At 47.1% G+C, this 22,406-nt stretch overlaps 1 long non-coding RNA gene across 1 annotated transcript in view; it reads right to left on the reverse strand.

The window, feature by feature from the left end:
- Window positions 1-255: 255 nt before the first annotated feature.
- LOC138283281 (uncharacterized) overlaps window positions 256-22,406 on the reverse strand; it is a 37,776-nt gene continuing 15,625 nt past the window's right edge. The window contains exons 2-3 of the long non-coding RNA XR_011201166.1: window positions 3,008-3,066; window positions 256-762 (exon numbers count right to left, since the gene is read on the reverse strand). This is a non-coding gene — a long non-coding RNA (uncharacterized lncRNA). The remainder of the gene's footprint in view (window positions 763-3,007; window positions 3,067-22,406) is intronic.

Genomic DNA, 22,406 nt, shown 5'->3' on the forward strand with positions numbered 1-22,406 from the left:
AACAATGACACCTATCTAACCTATTCTAAACGTATCTTACACATGTAACACCCCCCTCAAGAGACAATATACACATAGGACAACATAAACTAGGACTAAACATGTACTAACCTAACCCATGGCATAAACAAATATATATATATATATATATATATATATTTTATACACAAATACCCAAGCATGACCCCGGAACCCAACCCCCACCAATAAAAAAAATGAACAAACAACCCCCCCCCCACTATACTAAACCTAACATATGCCTACACTAACATAATACTACCCATCTAAACAAGGTAAAACAGTAAAAGGGAGGAAAAGGAGATGGGAGGTTGTAGAACAATATAAGTTCATTTATTTCTTCAGTTTTTTAAATTAATCGCAACATCCTCTGGTTCCCAGTACTCTCCTCCTCCAATTTTTGAAGTCTGGCTAAAATCTTGGCCATGTCCCGTCTCATGTCTGGTTCAAATTGGCTAGCAACAACTGTAGCAGGTAGCTGAACTGGTGCCTGGCTCCTGGCTGGTGTAGCAGCTGTGGAGGGCCTTGGACTGGCTGTGGCCCCCTGCACCCCTAATGTTTTTCCTACAGTGTCCTTGTGTGGCTGTGGCTGTGGCTGTGGCTGCTGTGGAGGTCCATCTGCAAACACCCGCCATTCCCTGGATGCCTTCTCACTGTGGAACCTCCTTCCATTCAGCAGTATACTACTTCCACCTCCATTATGTTGTGGTAGTGTTCGGCTCTTATGAAAAGCATGCCTTTGGTCTGGTTCATATTGGCAGTGGAAATAAGAGGAGAAACAAGCATCAGTTACAGTATGGGATGGAGGTTGTACAGACATTATGTACATTGCAACTACGCATAACACATTCCTCAACTTACTCCTCATCTATGACTATTTACTACCAGCCATCTAAAGTATCATGTACATGTCACTGGGATGTCGGCTATCCATTGTTAACCAACAGGGCCCAGAGCTGATTGGACAAAATTGTCCATGATCAACTTTAGTGTGGTAAAACTTGTAATGATCACGTCCCCAAACAAGTCTGGATTTCCAGTGTGCCTGTGCATAAGGGTGGCTGTGTATGCAATCCATAACCTCGGCACCCCTGGTGAAACATCCAGGCTTGCCAAGTTATCATGGATGCAAAGTGTTGGGCCATATGATAGGGGGTCTGGTAACTTCCCAATGGCTATTCTAAGGTTTGGAAAATCTTCATGTGTCCTGGTGTAAGACGTGGCCTGAGCATATGTTACAAGGGGACATGCCATTGCCCATGATGTGCCCACATGTACAACTGAGGCAATGTCCCCAGAAGGTTTGGCCAAAGCCTGACCTGCCCATCCAATTTGTCTTCACATTAAAGAACTGAAGCCACTTATCCTGTGCTATGTTGTGCTAACTGTGTTAAACGACACACATGGTGGCTGTATGGGTGCCTTTAGGCCCACAGTGAGTTAGAGTCCGCACTGGGTGCTGCAACAGTATTGTGATACATTGTACATCATTTGCACACACATATCAGACATCAAAGTACCAGGTACGCACACAGTATTCACATCATATGGATATGTGATTTTTTGCGTACTCGCAACCCGGAGGACGATTCAATTTGACACACAGGATACATTTATAATTGGTGTGACACTCATGCTTTGTATGCAGATCTACGGAGTAATAGAGAGGTGAAGTTGTGACTTGTCATCTGTTACAAATCAAAATAACATTTCTCTTGAACTACATAATATGATGTAAGGCAAGATACAGATGAGGATAAATTAATATATAAAGAGGACCATTGGAGAGCCTGTGAAAGCCCTGAGTAACTCGTGGGGTGACACCCCCAGATGAAACAAGTGTTGGCTTTGCCTGGAGTGATGTATACATAAAGAAATAAAGAAGACTCTTGAGAACTGCATTTGGGACTGGACATCATATCAATTGATATATGAGAAGACATGTGCATTGTTTATTAATATGTATGTATTTAACAATCATTTTGATTGTTTTATTTAAGGTATAATAGGGAGGGTTTGATAAACAACGGTAAGGGTCCAGTTTGTTGCTCCCTGTGAAAATTCCAATTCTAGTAAAGTTAGATAAACGTGGGAGCTTGAAACCGGGGGAAATGGACCCTAGTCCCCCATTTATAAAGTCACCTTAATTATAAGAGGTAAGTTCCCACTCAAGTTTCCAATAGATTATAAGGCATCCAATTGACAATTATACAATAATATTCCTTAATAAATTAGAAGGGTTCTCAGAGACCTTTAGTCCAACTTGAAGTTTACTTAAGCAGTTATAAATGTCTTCATACAAAAAAGTGAAACATAGAGCAAAGAGAACACTCAGCCAACACATGTTTCGCCCTATGGGGTGCATTTACCAGGGCTCTCAAGGCATGATTGTAGTTCAATTTCTGCTAGTAACAATGTTCATAGTATTAAAGAATTAATAATCAATCCGTTTAGTAACCGCTAAAGTAGCAGAACGGGAAAATACAATTGGGCGCGTCCGCCACCATCTTGCGTTTCGCCCTGGTGAATGCACCCCATAGGTCGAAACACGTGTTGGCTGAGTGTTCTTTGCTCTACACTTCACTTTTTTGTAAGAAGACATTTATAAAACTGCTTAAATAAACTTCAAGTTGGACTAAAGGTCTCGGAGAATCCTTCTGATTTAAGGAATATTATTGTATAATTGGCAATTGGATGCCTTATAATCTATTGGAAACTTGAGTGGGAGCTTACCTCTTATAATAATAGGGAGGGTACCTTATATGTGCACAGTCTGCGGATTTGAGGCATTAATGGTTATATGTATTAAATATTTTCAGTAGGAGAGACCCTTATCTCCTTGTTACCCCCCAGTGTTATTCTATGAAGCATATGTGATGTGAACTACATCACTCACAGGTATCATGTTGGGAGGACTTTGTTGTGAAAACTGCTGAGATCTGGCGTGGGATGAATCAGACTTTTCACACAACCCCAAGATGACACTTACTGGCTGCATTGGGTCTTCAAATCGGGCCTTCTCACCTACAGTGTAGGGTGGAGGTCCACCTGCAAGACATGAATGAAAACATTGTACTTATCAGTTAATGGACGACATTGTTCACTGTTAACTTGTTAGGCTGAGCAGGCAAATCATCCTAGTGGTAGATCAGAGCAACTGACAAACATCTATGATCAGTCAATCACACTTAGGGGGTGATTCTGACCCCGGCGGTCTTAGACCGCCGGGGCCAGGGTCGGCGGGAGCACCGCCGACAGGCCGGCGGTGCCCCGCAGGGCATTCTGACCGCGGCGCTTTGGCCGCGGTCAGTGCAGGAAAACCGGCGGTCTCCCGCCGGTTTTCCGCTGCCCCTAAGAATCCTCCAAGGCGGCGCAGCTCGCTACGCCGCCTTGGGGATTCTGACACCCCCTACCGCCATCCTGTTCCTGGCGGTTCGCCCGCCAGGAACAGGATGGCGGTAGGGGGTGTCGCGGGGCCCCTGGGGGCCCCTGCCGTGCCCATGCCAATGGCATGGGCACTGCAGGAGCCCCCGTAAGAGGGCCCCGCTTGTATTTCACTGTCTGCATTGCAGACAGTGAAATACGCGACGGGTGCAGTAGCACCCGTCGCACCTTCCCACTCCGCCGGCTCGATTACAAGCCGGCTTCATGGTGGGAAGGTCGTTTTCCCCTGGGCTGGCGGGCGGCCTTTTGAAGGCCGCCCGCCAGCCCAGGGGAAAACTCAAAATGCCCGCCGCGGTCTTCCGACCGCGATACGGTATTTTGGCGGCTCCCGCCGGGCGCGCGGTGACCGCGCCCGGCGGGAGTCAGAATGACCCCCTTAGTCTCAGATAATGTAGACTAACACACAAACCAACCATCACTGTCCCTCACACTCCTGTGGTGCTTCTCACTGCATCATTTATACATTACATTGTCATGCAGGTGATTGGTAGCTCTACACCTCCATGACCATATGGGACTATCACACTCTATACTGCATCTGAGAGGCATGCAATAGTTGCAGTGTGTTGGACCTGGCCCCTTTGTAGGGTCATCCCCAAACTTTTTGCCTCCTTCCTCCTATTTCTTCTGACCTCTTGTTGTTTGCTATAGGACTCAGAGCACTTTATCACTGCTGAGCAGTGCTAACGTGCAGGTGTTCTCCCTTCTAAATTGATATGATTGGCTTACACCTAATTGGCACATTTAATTTACCTGTAAGTCACTTGTACGGTGGCATCCCTATACCAAGGGCTTGTAAATTAAGTTCTACTAGTGAGCCTGCAGCACTGCTTGCACCACCCACAGAAGTAGCCTTTCAAACATGTTGCAGTCCTGCTAGCACAGGGCCTGCATGCACAGTTTACTGAGACAGGGACCTGGCATCTAAATTTACTTGCCAGGCCCAGATCATCCCTTTTACCACATGTAAGTCACTACTAAGGTTGGCCCTAGATAGCCCTTTGGGCAGGATGCCAGGTATGTAAAATCAGGACATGTGCCTGATTGTGTGGCCTGTCCTGGCAGGTACAACGTCTATTTGGTTTCTCACTGCTGTGTTGCCTTTCTCATAGGAATGCAATGGAAATGCCCTGCCTTATGACTAGGGAGTATTGCCTGATTTATGAGGGGTAGCATAGGCATGTTTGCAATGGTTGTAATGATAGAGAGAAATGCTGCTTTCTGGTGTAGGTGGGTTTTTACTACCATTATAGAAATGGCACTTCTAGAAAGTAAGCATTTCTCTGTGCTTATGACTCTGGTGTTTTGCAGCTTGACTCCCATCCATGTCTGGGGCAGGGTGACAGCTGGGCTTTGTGCATACTTTTCAGACAGCCTGTACATAGGGATGGTGGAGGTGTCACAGAGGTGCACATGCATTTTGAATGGTCTTCCTGGGCTGAGAGAAGGGGAGGCATACCTGCATTTGTAAAAGCAGTGCCCTGGCCTTACACAAAGGGCTCGTCTACCCCCAACTGATATCTGGAGCCTTTGCTGGAGGAGAGAAGGGACACTTCTAGAACCAGTTATAACTGGTTGAAACCTCATCTACCCCTCTTCTAAATTGTTTTGCAAAACTGAGTATAAGTACAGGGTATTTTCCACATGTAAAATGCACAAGAAACATTCTTGACGTAATGGACAGTCAGTCAAAATACATTATTTGGCAAGATGCCATAAGAGCACAAACCATTTTATACAAATTAAAAGTTAATATATTAAAAAATATGCAAAGCATTGTTTACAAAACATTTCAGAAGCATAACGCAAGTCCAAATCTAATTACACTACCATATCAGCAAATTCATGTCAATTCCTGGTAGCAGTAGCAAGTCTAATAAGATTTAAAACAGAATAATAAATTTGATACCCTTCGATTTTAGCTGATATATAAAAACAGTATAAAATTATTTAAAAATGTTAAAAGTATGCAGGATAAAATGACAGATGCTCACTTCTATCAGAAATCACGAAAGTCATATCAGTTTCCAAATTAAACTATTGTACAACTGTATGAGCAGATTCATATTGTTTCCTGATAGCGATAGCAGAGCTAATAAAATGTAATACAGGATAACAGATTTGAATTTCTGGCAGTTTTTTAACATAAGTCATAACATCCTTTTGAACATAACTCATTGCATCCTTGTACTGTATGAACTTTAATTTACATAAAAAGGGGCAATATAAAAGCATATCTAAGAGTAGTATAAAATGTACAAAAAAGGAAAAAGTGACATGTGCTCTGCTTAGATCTTGCATCGCAGGGACAAGGTGGAAGCTCTTTTTGCCAAATACATTGTTTAGGGAAGGCCACTCTATAATGAATTAAGTTTAACCTGAATGAGGTTAGAAAGGAGCATATTAATGACTCAAGAACCAGGTTAAATAGGGTTCCATAGTAGCCACGGTTGAAATCCGGACATATGGTTCAAATGTTTTCAATTTCAGGGCACTATAAAATCTAAGGCTCAGGGTATAATCATTATGCCATTGTTTCACCATCTCCTTTGCATTTATTGACAAAGGCTCTGGGTCTGTACACATATTCCCAACCCCCAAATTTTGAAAAGATGTTTGCAAATATGAGAGACAAGGGATTCTATTTGATTTGACCAATTGTAAGCAATCAGTCATACAATCTTGGACCAAGCTAGCCACAGGGTTTCTCCACCATCTAAGCCACAGCAGTAGTAGGCAACAGCAATCAAATCCTCTATATATCGTAAACCCAGGTCCTCATGGCAAATTATATTTGCTGCATTCTTGGGTACCAACAGTAGTCTGTGGGCAAAGTTGTTCTCAACACGTTGAAGCAAGTCTACTTTAACGTAACCCCACAAACCCGCCCCACATGTAGCTGCTGATACACACTTGGAATTATAGAGCGTAACAATGAGATGTTGGTCTGTAGCCCAATTTACGGGTGAAGCGAAATATCGCTTCTATATTTCTCACCAGTTGCTGGGTCTTACATTTGAAATGGGAGTTCCATAACAGAGGAACTCACATGCATACCTAAACAAAAGTCTTTCACCTTGTTAATAATTCCTCCACTGTGAATTGTTTAGACCTTGTATTTCGGGGGCCACACGTCATTACGTACATCTTTGAGAAATTTACTTTCAAATCAAGGTCCTGCATGAAAGTTACAAAAGATCCAACAGGCCTTGAAGACCGTTAGCTGTTGGTGCAATTAACACAGCATCGTCTGCGTATAGTAAAACTGGGAGCTGTCTGTCCCATCTTAGGGAAATCCTTCCAATATTTTATTAAAAAGTCATAGAGCCCCCTGATATTTATCAAAAATAAAAATGAGGCTAAAATACAGCCTTGCCTTACTCCTAGTCTTGATGGAACGGGGGTGCTCACACCATGCAAGCCAATCTAAACTGAGACCTTTAAGTCTGTATGTAAACGCTTAATTAACTCCAAAGCAATCCCCAAGGTTTCCATAATTTGGCAAAGTTTCCCTCTATTTACCAGATCAAAAGCACTTGAGAGGTCAATAAATTCCATATGAAAGGATTCTTTTTGAGCAATTACATATTTGCTAAGAACGAGAGGCAAATTTTGTGATTTTTCTACTGCGCCTAGGCCAGGCCTAAAGCCATATTGGATTGGGGAGTGAATCTTTGCCTCCGTCACCCAATCCTCCAACTGTGATAGGCTCACACTCCCCAATATCTTAGCTGTGAAATCTAGAAGGGATATTGGCCTATAACAAGTAGGATCTTGTCTAGTACCCTTTTTGAATAGAGGGATAATAATGGCCAACTTCCATGAAGAAGGAATACTACTCTTTACTACACTTCTTAGCACATTTGTGATTAGCAGACCCCAAAGATTTGGCATAGATTTAAAGATGTCTACAGGGACCCCATCTGGTCCGGGTGCCTTTCCTGGCCTTGAACAATTTATTGCTGAAGTGACCTCATGGAGGTCAATGGAAATATCTAGAATGTTCAGATTAAATTCTGCATGTTTCTGCTTGATACTTTCTTCCCCCTCAGTTGGTAAGTCATTTCCAGAATAGAATACCCTCGTAAAATGATTCACCCAAACAGCTTCTGAAACCAAACAATCTTCATCTTTAGTATCGTAATCAGAAAAATACTGTTGATTTACCACCTTCCAAAATGTTGACGTATCCTTCAGTTCAGTGGCTGCCAAAAGCTCTTCCCATGCTTTAGTTCTAATTTCCAATTTCCTCTCTTCTAGCGTTGCTATGTACTGACCCCTTGGCATTTTAACTAGATCACAGGAAAAGGGAATAGTTCTCAGGGCTTTTTTTTTTATTTTTGTGAGCAGCTGTGCTCGCAGAGAAACCATTGGTGTACCACTGTACCCGGAGAAATCCTATCAGTTATCAGTACGACAGAGATGGCATTACTTAAATGTTTATATTCTTGGACTATGAGATCATGGGTTGACTGATGTAACACAAATATTAATGGAGTCTAACTTTGATTTTACAATTTCCCCGATTAAAATCATTTGAATCTACCTTTTCCCATTTCATGCATACACCAGAGTTTTTAATGAATGCAAATTTTCTTCTCACTTTCCAATTCTTTGACACCGGTTTGATGTTATAAGCTAAATAATTGCATTGGGGATTATTATCACTGGCGCAATAGGGTATAATCTTGAAATCAAGAATTAGATGGAAATCTAAAGCGCTAATAAGAATAAAATCAATAATACTCCCTTTGGAATGCACTGTAAATGTGGAGTTTTTTTGGTTTGCAGACACTGTTCCCCTTGCATACACAAGATCAAACTTAGATAAAAGAATGTAAAACTTCAGCATCATTTGAATGAGTAAAGTGGGCTAACATCTCTACCCTCAGTAGGAATGCTACACAGATGTGGCGCTTCCTGATAGCATAGGGACGCATTAAAATCTCCCACCCATACCATGACTAGCTCTTTGTCCTGTAGCCGAGTAGATGAATCAAAATCTATTACATCTCAAGGTTTCTCTTCAGGAGACCACGTGGAATATTATTGTAAAAGTGTATTATCAAAATACCCTTACTTCCCTCAATTAATAGTAAAATAAAATGAGGACCAGATTAAATTTGCCTCCATTTTTGGTAATTGTAATGAAACCAGAGCTAGAAGGCCCCCACTTGCCCTTCCCGCTCTGGAGGTTATTGCTGGTTGATGTAAGGATAAATAGCCGTTGTTAGAAATGGGGTCTTTGGTTGACAGTCCGGTTACCCCCTGTTCAAGCAAGGACCCTCACTCTAGTTAGGATAAAAGAGAATCACCCTCAGCTAACCCCTGCTTACCCCCTTGGTAGCTTGGCAGAGCAGTAGGCTTAACCTCAGAGTGCTGGGCGTAAAGTATTTGTACCAACACACACAGTAACTTAATGAAAACACTACAAAATGACACAACACCAGTTTAGAAAAATAGGAAATATTTATCTAGACAAAACAAGACCAAAACGACAAAAATCCAACATACACAAGTCAAGTTATGATTTTTTAAAGGTTTAAAATAAAAAGAGTCTTTAGGTAGTTGTAACACCACACTAGCGCTGCTAGCGTGAAAATGTACCTGGTTTGCGTCAAAAATAACCCCGCACGGGCGGTGTGCGTCGAAAATAACCCTGCACGGTTATATGCGTCGAAAACAGCTCGGCACGGCGAGGCGCGTCGAAAAAGCCAGCCACGCGACGGTCCGAAAGTCCCGCGGCGCTGGTTGCGATCTCTCAGCCTTCGTCAGCGATGCTGCGCGTCGTTTCTCCTGCTCCGGGCGTCGATTCTCCGGTCGCGTTTCCTGCGGCGTCGTTTCTCAGCTGCGGAGCCGGCGTTGCGTCGTTTTCTCAGCCGCGATCGGATTCGCGTCGATCTTTTCTCCGCACGGCACTCGGTGCGTGTATTTTTGTCCTTAGGCTGCCAGCCTCTCCTTTCAGGGTCCCAGGAACTGGAAGGGCACCACAGAGCAGAGTAGGGGTCTCTCCAGAGACTCCAGGTGCTGGCAGGAAGAAGTCTTTGCTATCCCTGAGACTTCAACAACAGGAGGCAAGCTCTACATCAAGCCCTTGGAGATTTCTTCTTCAAAATGGAAGGCACACAAAGTCCAGTCTTTGCCCTCTTACTCTGGCAGAAGCAGCACTGCAGGAAAGCTCCACAAAGCACAGTCACAGGCAGGGCAGCACTTGTTCCTCAGCGATCAGCTCTTCTCCAGGCAGAGGTTCCTCTTGATTCCAGAAGTGTTTCTAAAGTTTGTAAGTTTGGGTGCCCTTCTTATACCCATTTTAGTCTTTGAAGTCACCTTTCTTCAAAGGGGACTCACACCTTCTTGTGAAATCCTGCCTTGCCCAGGCAAGGCCTCAGACACACACCAGGGGGCTGGAGACAGCATTGTCAGAGGCAGGCACAGTCCTTTCAGATGAGAGTGACCACTCCACCCCTCCCTCCTAGCAGAGATGGCTAATCAGGAAATGCAGATCACACCCCAGCTCCCTTTGTGTCACTGTCTGGTGTGAGGTGAAAAACAACCCAACTGTCAAACTGACCCAGACAGGGAATCCACAAACCAGGCAGAGTCACAGAATGGTTTAAGCAAGATAAATGCTCACTTTCTAAAAGTGGCATTTCCAAACGCACAATCTTAAAATCAACTTTACTAAAAGATGTATTTTTAAATTGTGAGTTCAGGGATCCCAAACTCCACATGTCCATCTACTCTCTAGGGGAATCTACACTTTAATCATATTTAAAGGTAGCCCCCATTTTATCCTATGAGAGAGAGACAGACCTTGCAACAGTGAAAACGAAATTGGCAGTATTTCACTGTCAGGACATATAAACCACATTACTATATGTCCTACCTTATCCATACACTGCACCCTGCCCTTGGGGCTACCTAGGGCCTACCTTAGGGGTGCCTTACATGTAAGAAAAGGGAAGGTTTAGGCCTGGCAAGTGGGTACACTTGCCAAGTCGAATTTACAGTGTAAGAATACACACACAGACACTGCAGTGGCAGGTCTGAGACATGATTACAGAGCTACTTATGTGGGTGGCACAACCAGTGCTGCAGGCCCACTAGTAGCATTTGATTTACAGGCCCTGGCACCTCTAGTGCACCTTACTAGGGACTTACTAGTAAATCAAATATGCCAATCATGGATAAACCACTTACATACAATTTAAACAGGAGAGCATATGCACTTTAGCACTGGTTAGCAGTGGTAAAGTGCTCAGAGTTGAAAAGCCAACAGCAACATGTCAGAAAAAAATAGGAGGCAGGAGGTGAAAAAGACTGGGGATGACCCTGCATAAGCAAAAGTCCAACACGACCCCCTACCAGCCTAAAGCCAGGGGAGAACAATCAATACCTTGATGTACTTCCCTGATTGGGGCGATAGAACAGGGACCCAGGCCCACAACAGCAGGGGCATGTTCCAGTTCTACGCCTTCCTGACTCCAGTTGGATCCCTCTGTCCATACTCTCGGGGCCCACTAAGCTAACCCATGGGGAACCCTTCTCCACATCTACAGACACCATCTGTGCAACACCTAACTTTACTTTGCTCACAGATGTATTGCAATGGGCAGATAGTACCACCAGGGCCAACACAGTGGTGTTGCCCACTCCACCCCCGGGGTGTGACTCTCGTCCTCCCCCCCCCAGGGGCAACTCTGTCCACCAGGACAGCAAGCCACAGTGGCCCCAGACAACTGTCAGGGATGAGAGCCCGACCTCAGGCCTCTCTAACCACTGTGACTGTGGAGAGTGGGGGGTGGTAGCCCCAGGTGCCTGGCACCCTTTGACCACTCTCTCTTCCACCAGGTCAGGGATGACAACCTGACCCTGGTCCTCCCCTCTGGGGCTCTGTAACCTCCCTGCAGAAGCGGCACCCCCAGAGTCAAAAACTGTCAGGGTGCTTGTAGAAGCAGTCCTGCACAATTCTTCCACCAGTGCAGGGATGTTAACCTGCAACTGATCCTCCAACCTGGGGTCTGTACCTTCAGGTTGGACCAGGGCCAGGGGTGAGGCTTCCCTCCCCCTGCCCTCTCCTCTGGGGTCCTGAACCACCCAACTAGGAGTGGCCCCCCCAGAAGACAACATGGTAGGGGCACTGTTAGCAGTAGCCCCTTCCTCCAGGTCAGGGGGGACACCCTTAACCTGGCCTCCCAATCCAGGGTCTGTACCCACAGACTGGATCACTGCCTGGCAAACCAGGACTTCCTGGGGGGCATACCTACCCCCTACCAGGTCAGAGTTTACCCTCTGAACCTGGTCATCCAACCCAGGGTCACCACCCTGCGGTTGAACCACTGCCTGGCACACCAGGACTTCCTTGGGAGCACACTTACCCCCCATCAGGTCAGAGTTTACCCCCTGAACCTGATCATTCAACCCAGAGTCACCACCCTGCGGTTGAACCCTTGCCTGGCACACCAGGACTTCCAGGGGGGCACACTTACCCCCCTCAAGGGACACACTGTCCCGAAGGGCCACACAAGAGTCTGGCTGGCGCAGGTCTCCTGACCTCTGCCCATCTGACAGAGTCTGGATTCCCCCCAACCCAGAAATGGTCTTCCCAAGGTCATTCATGGGGGGCTCTGCTCTCAGAGCTGACCCCTGACCCTCCAGGTTCTCCACTGGGGTCCGCAACCCCCTCTCAACCCTCTGTCTGGACTTCTGCACCCCCTCACTAGGAGTGGTACTGCCAGACACCAGAACTGGTGGGACGCTGGCTACAGCCGCCCCCCCAAGTTCTCCTGACACTGTGGGGTCTCCCTCAACAGATGGCCCTATGGTACAGGCTAGGCTCCCCTCCTGGTGTTCCCGCAGGGAACCCTCCAGGACCTGGGACCGGATCTCGGGCACCTTGGGCCTCAACCCATCCCCATTCCCTCTCCTCTGAGACTGGACATGGGGTCCCTCACCCATCCCACTACACTGGGACCTACCTGGGACACTACAATCCTTCCCTACCTCACCTGGTTGGGAACTACCTAGACCACTCCTCTCAGGAGCACCCCCAAATGCCTCTTCAGACTCTCTGGTACTCACCCAGAAGTCTGCCTCCATTGTAAGCTCCCTGGGGTCAGAGAACTCACACTCCACCTGGTGTTGGCATAGCTCTGGAAAATAAGGACTAGACATATGCTCTCCAGCAATTACATCACTCAGCCCCTCACATGAATTAACCAAAGTACCCTTCACCCAACCATCCAGTGACTCTGCCTTGAAAAAGCACCCCACATCACCCTCCTGAGGCTGGTGAGACAGTACCTGACTGTCCCTGACACTCAACCCACACTCTTCTGGGATGTTTTCACACTCCATAACCAGGACTTCTACCTGGGGGGAACCCCTCTCCCTGTCACTCTCACCTAGAGTCAGTAGAGTGTCCCTCCCACCAGTAGGAATATGACTCCCCATGCCAGTTCCCCAATCCACCTCAGGGACCCTGTGCATCACTGGAGCTACCTCATACCCCTGACCCTCCTGGCGTGTGTTAACTCCCTCCTTCAAGTAGGGCACCACCTCTCTGGGCATGTGCACTTCTGCAGCATCACTGGATATACAATTGTTGCTGCCACCATTCCAGCTGGACTCAGCCCTCATGACTTCCAGCTCTTTCAATTTAAGCTCGTAAGCATAAATCATTTTTTTAATCTCTAAGTTCCTCCTCCTTTCTTCCAACTCCCAATCGAGCTTTTTCAGCTCCCATTGGTACTCCCTCTCTGCCTGTCTGTCCTGTAACTCTTCAGGAGTCAGACCCTTGGGTGACACCCTGCTATCCCTCCTGGGGACCCTCCCCCCAGGCGTAACAGGTTCCTCCACTACACCACTGTGTATCCTCTGCACTTCCCCACCCATATTCTCCTCCTCTGTGTGCCTTCCAGCCTTCTTGATTGTCACCCAGGCCCTCTGTGCCTGTTGCAGCTCCCCCTCCCTGGTGGAGCTCTCAGTGGGACAGTCAAGATCTTTAAGGAACTGTTTCAATTGAGCAACTGAGTACTCCTTCAGTTTCTCTATTTCAAACACAGCTCCAGCTGTTGCATCTCCAGATTGAGACATGATGGTCACAAGTGCAAAGTTCCAAAAGGCAGAAAAAATAATTTCCCAATGAAGTCAAAAGAATCAGTCAAGGGATCAGCAAAATCATGGAAGTAGAATAAAAAGAGTCCTTAAGAGAAAAATCAAAAGATCACCAAACAAGTAGTATGTGGTCACGTAGTGGTCTGAGATCAAAACAGTAGTGTACACTTAATTACTGTATGTCAAGTACAAATACAAGTCCAAATCCCGACCGCTGGTCACCAATGTTAGAAATGGGGTCTTTGGTTGACAGTCCGGTTACCCCCTGTTCAAGCAAGGACCCTCACTCTAGTTAGGATAAAAGAGAATCACCCTCAGCTAACCCCTGCTTACCCCCTTGGTAGCTTGGCAGAGCAGTAGGCTTAACCTCAGAGTGCTGGGCGTAAAGTATTTGTACCAACACACACAGTAACTTAATGAAAACACTACAAAATGACACAACACCAGTTTAGAAAAATAGGAAATATTTATCTAGACAAAACAAGACCAAAACGACAAAAATCCAACATACACAAGTCAAGTTATGATTTTTTAAAGGTTTAAAATAAAAAGAGTCTTTAGGTAGTTGTAACACCACACTAGCGCTGCTAGCGTGAAAATGTACCTGGTTTGCGTCAAAAATAACCCCGCACGGGCGGTGTGCGTCGAAAATAACCCTGCACGGTTATATGCGTCGAAAACAGCTCGGCACGGCGAGGCGCGTCGAAAAAGCCAGCCACGCGACGGTCCGAAAGTCCCGCGGCGCTGGTTGCGATCTCTCAGCCTTCGTCAGCGATGCTGCGCGTCGTTTCTCCTGCTCCGGGCGTCGATTCTCCGGTCGCGTTTCCTGCGGCGTCGTTTCTCAGCTGCGGAGCCGGCGTCGCGTCGTTTTCTCAGCCGCGATCGGATTCGCGTCGATCTTTTCTCCGCACGGCACTCGGTGCGTGTATTTTTGTCCTTAGGCTGCCAGCCTCTCCTTTCAGGGTCCCAGGAACTGGAAGGGCACCACAGAGCAGAGTAGGGGTCTCTCCAGAGACTTCAGGTGCTGGCAGGAAGAAGTCTTTGCTATCCCTGAGACTTCAACAACAGGAGGCAAGCTCTACATCAAGCCCTTGGAGATTTCTTCTTCAAGATGGAAGGCACACAAAGTCCAGTCTTTGCCCTCTTACTCTGGCAGAAGCAGCACTGCAGGAAAGCTCCACAAAGCACAGTCACAGGCAGGGCAGCACTTGTTCCTCAGCGATCAGCTCTTCTCCAGGCAGAGGTTCCTCTTGATTCCAGAAGTGTTTCTAAAGTTTGTAAGTTTGGGTGCCCTTCTTATACCCATTTTAGTCTTTGAAGTCACCTTTCTTCAAAGGGGACTCACACCTTCTTGTGAAATCCTGCCTTGCCCAGGCAAGGCCTCAGACACACACCAGGGGGCTGGAGACAGCATTGTCAGAGGCAGGCACAGTCCTTTCAGATGAGAGTGACCACTCCACCCCTCCCTCCTAGCAGAGATGGCTAATCAGGAAATGCAGATCACACCCCAGCTCCCTTTGTGTCACTGTCTGGTGTGAGGTGAAAAACAACCCAACTGTCAAACTGACCCAGACAGGGAATCCACAAACCAGGCAGAGTCACAGAATGGTTTAAGCAAGAAAATGCTCACTTTCTAAAAGTGGCATTTCCAAACGCACAATCTTAAAATCAACTTTACTAAAAGATGTATTTTTAAATTGTGAGTTCAGGGATCCCAAACTCCACATGTCCATCTACTCTCTAGGGGAATCTACACTTTAATCATATTTAAATGTAGCCCCCATTTTATCCTATGAGAGAGAGACAGACCTTGCAACAGTGAAAACGAAATTGGCAGTATTTCACTGTCAGGACATATAAACCACATTACTATATGTCCTACCTTATCCATACACTGCACCCTGCCCTTGGGGCTACCTAGGGCCTACCTTAGGGGTGCCTTACATGTAAGAAAAGGGAAGGTTTAGGCCTGGCAAGTGGGTACACTTGCCAAGTCGAATTTACAGTGTAAGAATACACACACAGACACTGCAGTGGCAGGTCTGAGACATGATTACAGAGCTACTTATGTGGGTGGCACAACCAGTGCTGCAGGCCCACTAGTAGCATTTGATTTACAGGCCCTGGCACCTCTAGTGCACCTTACTAGGGACTTACTAGTAAATCAAATATGCCAATCATGGATAAACCACTTACATACAATTTAAACAGGAGAGCATATGCACTTTAGCACTGGTTAGCAGTGGTAAAGTGCTCAGAGTTGAAAAGCCAACAGCAACATGTCAGAAAAAAATAGGAGGCAGGAGGCGAAAAAGACTGGGGATGACCCTGCATAAGCAAAAGTCCAACAGCCGTCCAATAAGAATATGTCCTTTGACCAAGGGGGGTCATTGCGGGAGCACCGCCAACAGGCTGGCGGTGCCCCGCAGGGCATTCTGACCGCGGCGGTTTGGCCGCGGTCAGAACAGGAAAACCGGCAGTCTCCCGCCGGTTTTCCGCTGCCCTCAGGAATCCTCCATGGCGGCGCAGCTTGCTGCGCCGCCATGGGGATTCCGACACCCCATACCGCCATCCTATTCCTGGCGGTTCGCCCGCCAGGAACAGGATGGCGGTATGGGGTGTCGTGGGGCCCCCGTAAGAGGGCCCCACAAAGAATTTCAGTGTCTGCTCAGCAGACACTGAAATTCGTGACGGGTGCAACTGCACCCGTCGCACCTTCCCACTCCGCCGGCTCCATTCGGAGCCGGCTTCCTCGTGGGAAGGGGTTTCCCGCTGGGCTGTCGGGCAGCCTTCTGGCGGTCGCCCGCCAGCCCAGCGGGAACCACAGAATCACCGCGGCGGTCTTCGGACCGCGGAGCGGTGTTCTGTCGGGGGAACTCTGGCGGGCGGCCTCCGCCGCCCGCCAGAGTTAGAATGACCCCCCAAGTCTCTTGAAAGCAGATTATATCATATGTAGATATAAATTTCAACCAATCTGGGTTTTTTATTTTAGACCAAAGCCCTGCAATGTTCCAACTCATTAATGTTAAAGGTTTACGTCCTAGTACAGATCCTTTCATTGTAATGAAATGAGCCAAAACACTAGGAAGAGTACCTGTCATAACCACCCTTCCTCTCGTGGATATGTATTGTGGTCTTTGCCTACCTTTAGCCCCTCTGGGTCATTCCTACCATGCCTTTCTATATCTGTAAATCAATCATTCTCATCTGAGGATTTGAGAACCTGAAAGTGATTGAAAGTGGTAATATTTGTATGGACTTGTGACATAACCAACCCTCGATTATGTTTACAATGAACTGCAGTAGAAAATAAAGTAGTCTGGTCGTAAAAGTAACTTAATGGGTACATTTGAATCCCCTCTTTGGTCCTAGCATGGTAATCCAGATCAGCCAACAAACACTTGACTAGACAGGGATTAACAAATTTAATCATGACACAATCACCCTCAGAAACTGATGGACCAACCCATTTCACTCTACGTGCCATAAGAATCTTATTATTTAAGTCCTCTTGATGTTTAGATGTAGTCCTCAACAAAGCAGATTCCTCATTAAGGCTTGAGTGTCTTCATTAGTACAACTGTCCAAGGGGGGCACATTTACTAAGACCAAAACATATGGCGTACATTCGGGAGGTAAGTGCAATGTCTCTTCGCAGTTAATAGAATGGGTAGGAGAGCAGTTCAAACACCCAAGGTGAGCCTCCTTTCGATTGTCCAAAGATAGCTTATGCTCAATATATGGGGATCCAAGACCATCTGAAAGTTGAGCCAGAGATGAACCAATTTTCTTTGGAGGAAGATTAAGTATTGCATTTTCGTTTTTAGACACAGACTCTTGATTATGTGATTTCACAGAATTAGGTGGCCCTGAATTGATAGTATGAGAAAGTGTGCTAATCACATTGGTATGGAAATAGTCCAGTCTTAGTTAAATTTATACGTTCCTCCTCCAAAGCTGCACAAAATGGTTTGAGTATGGAGTCAATTATATGAGTGGGGTCATTTAATATATCTTTCAAAGGCTACCGGTTGTCTGACATTATTTCCCGGTTGTATATAACTTCTCTTTTTAGACCCTGGAGCTCATTTTATATTCTTAGCCCTTCTTTCCTCTTTTTTAAAGGTGGACAATCCACCTGAGAGCAATCAGGAGTTAAATTTATATTTAATTCCTAAGTTTTACTTGAGTCTTGCAGGGATGGAGCACAGATTCCAGGCTGTAAAATTCCTGAGTTAGAATCTTTCAAGGGTGACTGTTCAACTTGCGTAGAATTTATAAAGACAATAGGTTTGAGGGGTGGCCTCTGAGCAGATTTCTGGACAGCCCCAATCTTTTCCTCTACTTGCTCTAATTCAGATTCTACAGCCCCTTTCACAGGTGATAAACAGGAATTAATTGATGTTGGAGTGAAAGAGCCCAGTCCGCCCTCCCCTTTTTGACAGGCACAGACGGCACATCGGAGGTATAGCCCTCGCACATCCTATGGTGGCAAGGTGGCGTTTTCAAGGGGCCTAGGGCCTGGCTCCTCCCCTACAGCAGCGCCTCCTGGCACAGTGCTTGTGGAACCTGGAGTCCTCACCAGGAATGGCAGCAATAAGATTGACAAAAAAAAACAAAAAAAAGATAGTGTCCCTGACCACATCCTCTCCCAATAGATCTTCATTCTCCTCTGCCTTAGCCACATATGTGCGTTGTTCCTCAGGGCCAAGAGAGGTAGCCCAGCCCGGCCTCAATCGGTATTGAACGGGCGCAGACGGGCCCACCCTTTAGCCAGGGTAGTGCCTGTGCCACGGGAGTCAAAAGCGCCATTTAGCACCCCCTGTCACTCTGGGGGCAGCAAAGCAAAAATCAGGCGTCCCGGGTAGTGGGCATCGAAAGCGCTATTTAGCGTGTCCTCTGATGTTCTTGGCACCAGCCCCTGTGACTCTGGGGGCAGCAAAGCAAAAATCAGGCATCCTGTGCCGAGGGAGTCGAAAGTGCTATTTAGCTCATCCTGCGGCATCCTCCGATGTTGGCACCACCCCCTGTGACCCTGGGACAGCAAAGCCAAAAATCAGGTGTCCCCCGGACAGAGAATGCTATTGGAGGGACTCACCAGCGACTGCCATGGACTGCTGCTGCTGTGCTGATCTGTGACCTGCTGGGTCAATAGGAGCAATTGCCACTGACTGTTATCCCCCTTGTGCTGGCCTGTTGTTGGGCCCTGCTATCCTGTGCTTCACTTGTGTCCCCAGAGGCTGGATGCTGTGGCCCCTGCCCTCTGCAACCATAGTCTTCCTAGTGCAAGGACAGACCTGTGTATGAGGCTCCTGTGCTGGGACAGAAGCGCTTGGAGAACGCTCTGTCCTTTGTTTAGCGCCTGGAAAGTGCTTTTCTCTTATTGCTGAGTGAGCTTTAAGCGTGAGTAAATCACTTTTATTTATTTTTTTAAGTTGCATTGCACAAGGAGCGCTGAATCGGGTGTGATGATCACAGAGTGAAGAAATCACCAACGCAGCCTGAATGCCTGCAGCACATTGTGAAATGCGTTACTTGACGTGCCCCCGGGCACAGAAAAAAAACACGAAAACTGGACCAGGTGTGCTCCTGGTGGTGCCTCCCTGGGTGCGGCATACTGAGGAGTGCCCCCAGGACACAAGCAGGCATTCATTCCTGAGCCTGGTGCTGCTGCAGCAGAGTCATGGAGAAGGAGGAAGCCGGCCTCCAGAATGAGGGCAGGTGACGACTGTAGGAGACTGGCCTGGTTTGTAGTGGGTACCTTGGGTACTTACACCTTATACCAGGTCCAGTTATCCCTTATTAGTGAAATGTAGTAGTATTCTAGCAGTTTAGGCTGATAGAGGTAGCTACAGCAGAACAGCTTAGGCTGAACTAGGAGACATGCAAAGCTCCTACAATGCCACTTAGTTATACAGTACTTATACACAAGTAAAGACAATAAGCAGTGTTATCAAAAATAAAGATTTATTTGGGTGACGGGGTACCAAAAATATCTTAGAGACAATACTCCTTCTGGAGGTAAGTATTACACACAATATATACACTAGACACCCACATTAGACAAGTAAATAGTCATAGAACAATGCACACAGTAGGAAATCATATAGAGTGCATTGGGAGTAAATAAGTCTAGGGGCAACACAAACCATATACTAAGAAAGTGGAATGTGAATCACGAAGTGTAGGAGGCTGGCCTGGCTTGTAATGGGTACCAGAGGTACTTACACCTTGTGCCAGGTCCAGTTATCCCTTATTAGTGTAGAAGAGGTGTTTCTAGCAGCTTAGGCTGATAGAAGGTAGCTATGGCAAAGCAGCTTAGGCTGAACTAGGAGACATGTAAAGCTCCTACTATACCACTGGTGTCATATGCACAATATCATAAGAAAACAATACACAGAAGTACTAATAATAAAGGTACTTTATTTTTATGACACTATGCCAAAAGTATCTCAGTGAGTACCCTCAGTATGAGGATAAGTTATATACATACACAAACCAAAATTATGCAGGTAATAGCAAGAAAAGTAATGCAAACAGTGTAGAATTACAATAGATTGCAATAGGAGCACATAGGTATAGGGGCAACACAAACCATATACTCCAAAAGTGGAATGCAAATAACGTATGGACCCCAAACCTATGTGAGCTTGTAGAGGGTCGCTGGGACTGTAAGAAAACAGTGAGGGTTAGAAAAATAGCCCAACCCAAGACCCTGAAAGGTAGTGTAAAGTGCACCTACTGCCCCCAGAGAGCACAGAAGTCGTGATAGGGGGATTCTGCAGGAAGAACAAACACCAGCAATGCAACAGTGGATTTCCAGACCTGAGTACCTGTAAGACAAGGGGACCAAGTCCAATAGTCGCGACAGTGTTGAGTGGGCAGGAGCCCAGGAAATGCCAGCTGAGGGTGCAAGGAAGCTGCCACCTGCTGGAAGGTCTGCAAGAAAGAGGACTAGGAACTTCCCCTTTGGAGGATGGATGTCCCACGTCGCGATGAAGCTTGTAGAGGTGTTCCCATGCAGAAATACTGCAAACAAGCCTTGCTAGCTGCAAGGGTTGCGGTTAGGATTTTTGGGTGCTGCTGTGGCCCAGGAGGGACCAGGATGTCGCCACTTGGAGGAGGAGACAGAGGGGGCACCCAGCAATGTAGGGAGCTCTCACATAAGCAGGCAGCACCCGCAGAAGTACCTGAACAGGCACTTAGAAGAAAAGTGAACCAGAGTCCAACCGAAGTCACAAAAAGGAGTCCCACGATGCCAGAGGACAACTCAGAAGGTTGCGCACTGCAGGTTAAAGTGTCGGAGACCAAGGCTTGGCTGTGCACAAAGGAAATCCTGGAACAGTGCACAGGAGCCGGAGCAGCTACAAATCATGTGGTACCCAGCAATGCAGTCTAGCGTGGGGAGGCAAGGACTTACCTCCACCAAACTTGGACTGAAGAGTCACTGGACTGTGGGAGTCACTTGGACAGAGTTGCTGAGTTCCAGGGACCACGCTCGTCGTGCTGAGAGGGGACCCAGAGGACCGGTGATGCAGTCTTTTGTTGCCTGCGGTTGCAGGGGGGGGGGAAGATTCCATTGACCCACCGGAGATTTCTTCAGAGCTCCTGGTGCAGAGAGGAGGCAGGCTACCCCCAGAGCATGCACCACCTGGAAACCGTCGAGAAAGCCGGCAGGAAGAAGCAATACAAGGTTTCTAGTAGTCTTGCTACTTTGTTGCGGTTTTGCAGGCGTCCTGAGCAGTCAGCAGTCGACCCTTTTGCAGAAGGTGAAGAGGGAGATGCCGAGGAACTCTGATGAGCTCTTGCATTCGTTATCTGGTGAGATCCCCAAAGCAGAGACCCTAAATAGCCAGAAAAGGAGGTTTGGCTACCTAGGAAGAAGGATTGGCTACCAAGAGAGGTAAGAGCCTATCAGAAGGAGCCTCTGACATCACCTGCTGGCACTGGCCACTCACAAGTCCAGTGTGCCACAAACACCTCTGTTTCCAAGATGGCAGAGGTCTGGGACACACTGGAGGAGCTCTGGGCACCTCCACTGGGAGGTGAAGGTCAGGGGAGAGGTCACTCCCCTTTACTTTGTCCAGTTTCACGCCAGAGCAGGGCTGGGGATCCCTAAACTGGTGTAGACTGGCTTATGCAGAGATGGGCACCATCTGTGCCCATCAAAGCATTTCCAGAGGCTGGGGGAGGCTTCTTCTCCCCAGCCCATCACGCCTATTTCCAAAGGGAGAGGGTGTAACACCGTCTGAGGAAAACCTTTGTTCTGCCTTCCTGGGCCAGGGCTGCCTGGACCCCAGGGGGGCAGAAACCTGTCCGAGGGGGTTGGAGGCTGCTGCAGTGCGAACCATGAAAAGGCAGTTTGGCAGTACCTGGGTTCTGTGCTAGAGACCCAGAGGATCATGGAATTGTCCCTCAATGCCAGAATGGCATTGGGGTGACAATTCCATGATCTTAGACATGTTACATGGCTATGTTTGGAGTTACTATTGTGACGCTATACATAGGTAGTGACCTATGTATTGTGCATGCATGTAATGGTGTCCTGAACTCAAAGTCCGGGGAATTTGCCCTGAACGATGTGGGTGCACCTTGGCTAGTGCCAGGGTGCCCACACACTAAGTAACATTGCACCCAACCTTCACCAGGTGAAGGTTAGACATATAGGTGACTTCTAAGTTATATAAGTGCAGTGGTAAATGGCTGTGAAATAACGTGGACATTATTTCACTCAGGCTGCACTGGCAGGCCTGTGTAAGAATTGTCAGAGCTCCCTATGGGTGGCAAAAGAAATGCTGCAGCCCATAGGGATCTCCTGGAACACCAAT

The sequence above is a fragment of the Pleurodeles waltl genome, chromosome 3_1, assembly GCF_031143425.1.
Source record: "Pleurodeles waltl isolate 20211129_DDA chromosome 3_1, aPleWal1.hap1.20221129, whole genome shotgun sequence".
In the NCBI taxonomy this organism is placed as follows: Eukaryota; Metazoa; Chordata; class Amphibia; order Caudata; family Salamandridae; genus Pleurodeles; species Pleurodeles waltl.